Below are 8,610 nucleotides of genomic sequence, written 5' to 3' on the forward strand. Positions count from 1 at the left end.
TGCTAAGACGTTAAACAAGGATCCAGACTCCTCCCCATAGCATGTAAACTGTAAAAGTGATAGCAGAACTGATCTCTTCCTTCCAGTTTGCTGAAAAAAACCCTGATCCATCTTCATGGGCTTTTCAGGAGTTGCTCTCTGCTGAGAATACAGCTGGGACGAGTTCACATTAAACATGCCTGAACAGCCAGCACCACGTAATTTCATATGGGCTAGAAAGTAGCCATATAGTGACATCTTTTAGGTGCTACTGAATTAAAAGCTACACTTACTTACTCATTAAAAAGGTTCTAATAAGGCCATTCAGTCCATACTTGAATTGTTAAAACCTGTATTAGGGAAGAACATTAAAGTGGAGCTACAAGAACTACACAAAGTAGAAAACAAACTATTTTAAGTACATATTAAGAGTTCCACCTCTTAATATTTGACATCATCAGCAGCAGGTCCTAGTTGTATACATTCATTAATCTCATCCTTTCCTTGAAATGTATAGATTGCCATTTTACTTTTCTTAGAAGTAACCAGAGCTAAAATCAGTAACAGAGATAAATGATAGAAAAGTAACAGTGGAAGTTCTGGGGCTTGGACATTAATGTTTTATTAAGGCTTTGAGACAGTACTCATGACAAAATTAGGCAAACATAGGTGACAAAAACAAGCATGAAGAAAATAAAGTCTTTATGGTTAAAAGGTCTAATATGTAAGAGCTTTTTAGTGAACTAGGACAAATATTTATTTCCTTCCCCTTCTCAAAGGAAAGCAACTCAGTTTTCTTCTCCTGGGCTCATATATATAAAGTTGATGGAGCATTGTCACACTCAAAAACTCTTCCTTTTGGCAAAAATCCTCTTGCTTTTTGGCAAACAAGGGAAGAAAAAACTTTTCCTTCTCTCCATAGCATTTATTAGTTTGCTAATGACATTGAACACAAAATATGAAGGATATGCAGTTCGTAACACCTCCAAAGGACACAGAAATAGTAGGCCAATAAGGGTGGGAGCTTGTAAGAGCTATGCCTACTCCACAAACATGACGTTTTCAGATCTGTCAGCTGCATTTAGTAACAGAGATACACATTTTCTGTAAGTGCAAGCAGAGACAGACTGACAATTCATCTACATACAGAGTTGTGATGGTTTGACTGAGGGCTTGACTGCACATGGAATTATTCAAGAATAAAAGCAGCATTCTTACTGAATAACTGTCTCATGCAGACATGTTTGTTCTAGAATACAAACTAGAATAAGGTAATTATGTATGTGATAAGCTTCTCTATGTAGAATAATTTTGTAGGGCTGTGAAAATTAGATTCAGATCCTGCCTCAGCATGAAAGAGTTTTCAAGTAAAGTAATTTCTTAAACTTGGATTTTTGAAATTTTCTTCATTCAAAATTCTGGTAATCCTGTCCAGGATTTTTTTTTTCTGTTGAAACTAATTTGTCTTACTTTGTCTGAGAACAGGTTTTAAATACATGAGATCACTGTAGATTTCCTGTACTTTTCTTACAAATTTCATGTAATCCGGAGTCTTACCTGAGGTCAAGACTCTGAAATCTGGATTTATGTGTGGCTTGAACTCATGTCCTATCATTCTAAGGATATTCTGACTTGACAGTCTTCCAGTATCAGTTCCACAGTTCCCTAGAGTGAGGATTTCTGGCCCTTCTGTTTACTCATTCCCACAGCACATATTCCAGCTGCCTGTGCATCAGCAGTCTCTGGTCAGATGTCTCTATGAAGTGCTAGGAGGATGGAGAATCACACAAGTTCCAATTGCCTTCTGGCACGAATAGAGCAGAAAGTGCCATTTCAGGAGGGACATCCACAACTGTGGTCTGCAAAAGTTTGTACAAGAAACTGCAAAAGATATGATAAAATAAATTACTAGTCTTTAGCTTGAAAGAACTAAAAATTTCAGTATCAAATCCTGCATGATAAAGAGACCAAAGCAGTTCTAAAATGTATATATTTCATATCTCTGTTGAAAGGACTGTGAATGTCCTACCTTCTTCCTCACCTCTCAGTCAGCATGGAAGTTGCAGTGAAAAGTCTTTAACAGCACTGTGAATTTTAGGATGTAAAAGGAATGGTCCAAGGCAGAACTAGGGAATCTAGACCAATTGATCTATAGATTAGAGGGTTTTCTGGAATGTGACTCACAGAATCATTGTTCATGGTGTATCACAATATGAAATACCTTCATGAGGTAAGAAGACATTCTACTTCCTCAGCACCACTCTTCTTATATCATAACCCCTAGCCCACCAAGTTAAAGTGGGCCCAGACGGCTGCAAATCAATGTTTTAAAAATCAGCTTATTATTTCTAGCTATACTTGAATTGATTACCTTAAAAAAAAAATAAAAATCAAAGCTGTAATTATAGTACAACTGTGTATACACTTCATATACTTCCAATGTATAATTTTGTCTTGCTGCTATACTGCTAAATGTAGTTTCAGTAGTGCTATCTTTATGGCATAATCTATGCTGTGTCACAGTGGGTTAAATTAAATCTTAAATTAAGAAGTTCCTTAGTGTCTTGGATCACTGGTCTTTCCCTTTTCAGAAGAGAAAAATGTAGATAATGTCATTAGTAAAATATAAACACAATTTTAATATTTCTCCACTACTAATTTTTAAAGCTTGAAAATTTTTTAAAGAGGAAAAAGTCAAGACATCTGAAGATTCTGTGTAGGTCAAGCATGGCTTGTTCTGTGGAGTCCCCTCCTATAACTAATTTGCTAAGCAGACATCAGCAATGGAAAATCCTTTTAGTATAGGTGCTGTCCAGCTACAGAATTGCAAAACCTTAGGTATAGGGATTAGCATTATTTTAGGAATGATGGAGGGAAGCCTGCATCCAAGGCTTTGCTAATCTGAAAGAGTAGTAATGTGTCAGGCTTTTAGTCTGATCCTCTTGTGCAATAGTCACATCTGACAGTATTTTGGGTTTAGGTGTCTTAAATCTACAATAATTACTAGTCTGTCTGTGAGTTAGTAAACTGGCCTGAAAGCTTTTGGACAAGTGAATGATCAGAGATGACATAAAGAAATATTAATTATGTAAAAGTATCAACTTTTGGCCTTGCAAGCTGCTTAGTAGTAGAAAGACTTTTTCTGTCTTTCCAAGGATAAAAAAAACCCTTGTTCTTTCCTTGCTTTGCTGGGGCTTTGTACCTTAGGTAGGTCTGAGACAAACACCCAAATTACTGTAGAGCACATGGGGAAACAACAGGGACATTTTTCTTGGATGACCTATGGCAAGAAATGCCTTAAGACTTGTAATGCAGATTGAACCAGCACCTCTCATTCAGCAAAAGACTGATAACTGTAAAAGAGAAAGAGAGAAGTGAGGAAACAGGGATGAAATTACAGCCCTTTTGTTCTCTGATGCTAAGCCAGAGATGACTGAGCAGAATTGATGGCAGCAGGAGGATTACCCTACTGCCCCACTAACTCAAGAGGCTGAGCCCTGCTCTAACATCTCTGGGTACCTGTGGGCAGTGCTTCACACTCACAGCCGTGCAGTGACTGACAGATGAGGAACAAGTCCATGAACTTGTGCAGCAGACATCTGTTCCTGCTTCTCACTAATTCCCATGCAACCACTCAACTCTCCACCACCTCTACTAGTGAAACTGTGTTGCTGGCTATTAATGCTCCTTTAACACATACCTTTTCAACTTTGTCATTTACTACTGGCAGAAGAGATTCTTGTAATGTTTTTCATTACAGTATTTGGTATTTCAATATGTCTTTATTATTAATAGATTGGTTTAATTCTAAAATATGTCAAGGTGAAAGTTCATGGGGAAAAAGGAAGGGTCACGAACTTATACCAGAAAACTCACATAATGTCCAAACTATTTTATAACATTAGGGAAAAAACCCCAGTAAATGAACAGTATGCTACAAGAGCACAATACATTCCCTTATTATTCCTTCATACAGGTTACCACTCATTGTGGAGATGGGGTACACAGCCCTGCAAGGATTACACATCCTTTTTTCAGTGGTGGCAGATGCTTTCTCCTTGCCAGTACTGAACATTTTCTTAGTCATAATTTTGACTCTCCATCCAATTTCCAGCTGCATGGATGCAGCACATCAAAATACAAATCACTGTACATTTCAGCATCCTAGAGTTATTGGCAGCAACACTTTTCCCTCAAAAACACTTTCTTTTACTGTTCTTCAACTGTGTAGTTAAGCTTTGTGCTGCATGCTCTCAGTAGACTTGATTCTGTAAAACAGTGATAAGACACACTTACTCAGAGAGTCTCGTCCTGATAAATTAAAGAGTTGGCCTAAGGACACTACACCTTCATGTTGAAAGGTGCTCAGTGCCTTTGCAGTCAAATAAAACCTGCATAATAATTAAATAATACCTTTTAGATATTACATATACAAGTGCTATTGATTGAGATAATGGACTTAACAAAGCTGGCACAGTCTCAGAATTACTATTTCAGATATCTTAAAAACATGTTCTGTTTGTGGATATACCACATTTTTAGCTGCTTCACAAACCACTGCCACATCACTAGTGTTTGCCTTCTAACAGCAAAGTGCCTAGTTACATGCAGAAGTCAAGAAAACAAAATTCTGCATAGCAAAGATGTGATTTTATACATCAATATAAATATACACAAAACTTTTAAAGATAAAATTTACTTCTGAACACATGTTACATGGATTGAAAACTGGAACAACATTTTTCAATTAAAAATTGTCTTTAAATAAAATTGACACTTGAGGGTAGGTGGTTTTTTTGTTTTGGTTAGCAAAACCAAGGTCAGTTGAGAAATAAATATATTAAAATCCCTTACATCTGAAAGATTTTCGTACTAACCATAAACTCTAATAATAGTTGCATTCTCTTAGGAGGAACAACTGGTACATTGATTGTATAATGTCTGCTTGACTTGGGTTTGCAGTACCTGTATGAGTTCAAGAGAAGAAAATGCCTATTCCACTCTATTCCAGGTTGCACCTAGACTATGTAGTGAAATGAGCCTGTTAAGGCCAAGTCCCAACTCAGCCATGCAATTTTTAACTCAGAACAGAACTGCTCAGGCTAAAATTCTCTTTTCTTGGAGTATTTTTTCAAAGATACATTAAAAGAAAAGGTGATGTTTATGTTCAAGCTCTGTGGCTATTCTAAGAAAATAATTGAGACAGAAGTCCTCTGCTCATGAAGCAAGTGCACTGTTAACAGGAGCTCTCTTCATTGGATGGGCTTCTTAGTGATACTCCCCCCTTCCCACATCCCCCCAAAAATCACCAACACTGGAAATCACCTTGTGGAGCACACAAGGTGATTGGGTAAAGATTGGCATCTGGTTCTGACCTGCAATATTGTTTTGATAAGATAAAAGCTTTTGCACTACTGTCAGGAAGCAGCAAGGGCAGCTGCTCTGACAGAATAGGGAACCAAGGGCAATGTCACCAGGGCAGGATCCTGGCTGTCCCAGTGAGGAAGCAGGGCAGGACCATAGACAACAGCTGATAGTCAACCAAGAGTACAGACAATTAGACAAGTTTGTGGTGATGAGGCCGATCCATGGTCAAGCTGGCAGTCTATCTGCAGGTCAGGATCAGATCCAGTGAGTGCAGCTGGGATCGTGACCTCTGAGCAAGTTTGTGGTGATAAAATGAGGCCAAGGCCATCAGCCCATGGTTCAGGCTCGGGATCAGTGGGACCCATGATCATGGTCTTGCCCAGGCAGGGACTGAGGAAGCTCCAGAGCCTGTGGACATTGGTTGGGGGAGACCACAGGTGAAGTTTTTGAGTTGTGAGGGCCCTGACAACTACGGAGTAGAGTACTGTCACCAACTCATGTCATGTGGGCCATTCAAAATGCCTTAGAGATGCTAAGAATTTTACCTTGTAATGTTTGAGTCTTCCTAGAGATAAAACAGTTATCCCAGAGTTGTCATGTTCCCTGCAAAAAGTGTTAATCATTCCTGTATATTATTTAAATCTGACATACTGCTTCCATTCAAACCCAAGTTACTTTGCCAGTGAAAGAAGAGTGGAAAATGAAAATCAGTAACCCGTAGAGATAGACGTATAATTCTGCATATGCCCAGAACTCAAAATTTAAGAAAATCATCCCAGGGGCATCTCTTTAGTAAAGTTTCACTACAACAACAACAACTGGGGAAAAAAAAAAAAAAAAAAAAAAAAAAAAAGAGAGGTCTTAGCTTTGTCTGAAACTTTTTATTCATTTCATACAGACCAAGCCTAGTGACTGACATATATAGCCACTTATCTGAAGATAACAATTACTCTTACTGCAGAAGTGTGTGAATTTTATGCTGCTCATAGAGTCTCAATTTGGACTCATTCTAAGGTTATTCACTAGAGAAAAATTATGGCATATAATAGGCTTTCTGCTTATAGTGATTTTTTAAGGCAGTTCATATTGGCTTATTTTGTGTAAATAAACAAGAATTGAGAAATCTAAGGCTAGGTAGAGGTCAGATTTTGTCACTTAGGGTCTATTCCTAAAAGGCCTCTTCTTGCAAATAGTACCTTATCCAGAATGCACAAAAGTGAAAGTTTTAGTCAATTAAGTTTGTTTAAATGGCATTATGGGGGATAAGCCCCAACTGTTTCAGAAAGTGTTATCCTAGTGTTCAGAGACCTTGTACTTAGGCAGTCAGCCAGAATCTATCACCATGGATTCACAACAATCAAGGCCTTGACAAGTTTTATGTCTAAAGAAAACCAGTTAGTCAATTAATGGTTAAAGACTTCAAAACATCTTTTTGTTAGTATGACACTGATTCGAAAGATAAAAGACTAAGGAAATCTTTTCAATAGTTTTCAGTTCTTTTCCCCAAATCTTCTGAGGAGGGGAAATGACAAAAAAACCCTCCAACCACAAATCCTGCTAGAACACATAATAGTTAACTAGTAGCCAATGGTTTAGCGTAACACTTCCATTAGCAATTGGTACATTTCCTCTAAAACAGAAAGAAACCTTCAATGGATTTTACGGTTTCAGACTTCAGTCTTTTCTTTAATTGGATGTGGCCATTTAATTTTGAATGAAGTAGTTTTTCTTTATTGCATTCTGATACATGCCAGCTTTGACAGAGAAAGCCAGCAACATAATGCTCATATGGCACATTAAGAGCCACACTCTGTTGTGGCTTTGCACTTCAGAGACCCTAAATTCTACAAAATTTGTTCATTAAAAGGCTTGACTACAGCAGTCTCAATAACTGAAGGAGGCAGAATTTCTTTTTTGCAAAACCTGTTTTTGAACTCTATGAAGGGAGAAAATAACAGATTATCTGCCCCAATTTCTCTTCATATTCTTTAGCTAGCTCAATCAAACACAGCTGCACGAACTGCAGGAGCTCCTCAATGAAATTCTGTGGCCCTGGTAATAAAGAAAACCAGACTGCATCATCACAGAGATTTTGCTCATCCTGAAAACTAACGATATCTTTCAGGAATCTGTATTTCTTCAGAAAACACATGGTTTTCTAAAGCTACTGAGAACTCACCGCTCTAAGTGCCATTGAGCAGACACTAAATATTACACTGAGGCTCACAATCATCATAATGCAAGTATGTGCATACACACTGCCTTGTAGATTTTATTTGTTTGTGACTTTGACCCTTCTCAGCAGCCATTTGGATGCCTTCTAGAACAGCCACAGATTTAAGATGTGCCAGATCCTAGGAATCTCTCAAAGAAAATGTGCACCCAGTACGTGCCTGCACAACTCTGCTGACATCAGCAAGTTTTTTCATGAACATAAATTGTTTGCTGAAGGAAAATCCAGTGTTTTCTCCTAATGGCCCAAATTTGGGAAATTATCCCTATTAGGATTAGTGTTCTAACAGAAAAATGCTAGCACATCACTGGTCTCAGTTTTCACTGAAGTTCTGCAATCCAATGAAGTCCTCATTAGCAGTGATGGCTTCCCAAACACCAGTTTTCTTGGTACCCAAGAGATCCAGCTATGTAGATGACCTTGAATATACAATTTGGATATTCAAATGCAGTGAGTGCATCTGCAGACCTTGCCTTAGCTTTAAGAATATCCTATGTAGAAGTATAAGATCCAAAGCCAGAGAAATAATGTATTCTCCTATATGAGTTTCAACACCAGTCTGGAGAATTCTTTGGCCTAAAGCTGCCCAGGATCCTTCTACTGTAGACCAAATTTTATTTTTCAAATTATTATTTTCAGGTTAGTTTCTTCTTTTAACAGTGAACAAACCTGCAGCAAAACCAATTCTCCAGTGGCAAAATACTGCACAGGTCTTCCTCTCTTCCGCTCAGACAATCAACTTCTGTTCCTTAATTGCATCTGTCTGAATAATTTTAAACCCATCTTTTACTTTTTTTCCTGTACAAGTTCAATAATTGTTATACTTGAAGGTACCTGCAGAGAAGATTGATGAATCATCTTCCAGCAGCCATCAGCTTTCAGAATGTATAAATTGTTTATTCAGGCTTCAGTCACAGAGATCAAATAGTCTCTTCACTCATATCACAGTAGCAGCTTTATCAGTAAGGTAGACGCATATGCGTTTGTTGGGGTTTTAGTTTAGTCTTAGTTTTTTTCCTGTTAAAGGAATT

General features: G+C 37.8%; 1 long non-coding RNA gene across 3 annotated transcripts in view; it reads right to left on the reverse strand.

The window, feature by feature from the left end:
• Window positions 1-576: 576 nt before the first annotated feature.
• LOC121659922 overlaps window positions 577-8,610 on the reverse strand; it is an 85,301-nt gene continuing 77,267 nt past the window's right edge. For all 3 annotated transcript variants that reach the window (XR_006014507.1, XR_006014508.1, XR_006014506.1), the window contains exon 6: window positions 577-1,860. This is a non-coding gene — a long non-coding RNA (uncharacterized LOC121659922). The remainder of the gene's footprint in view (window positions 1,861-8,610) is intronic.

Source organism: Corvus kubaryi, unplaced genomic scaffold (assembly GCF_017639235.1).
Source record: "Corvus kubaryi isolate FWS band 111438036 unplaced genomic scaffold, C.kubaryi_AGA036_p1.0 138, whole genome shotgun sequence".
Classification (NCBI taxonomy): domain Eukaryota; kingdom Metazoa; phylum Chordata; class Aves; order Passeriformes; family Corvidae; genus Corvus; species Corvus kubaryi.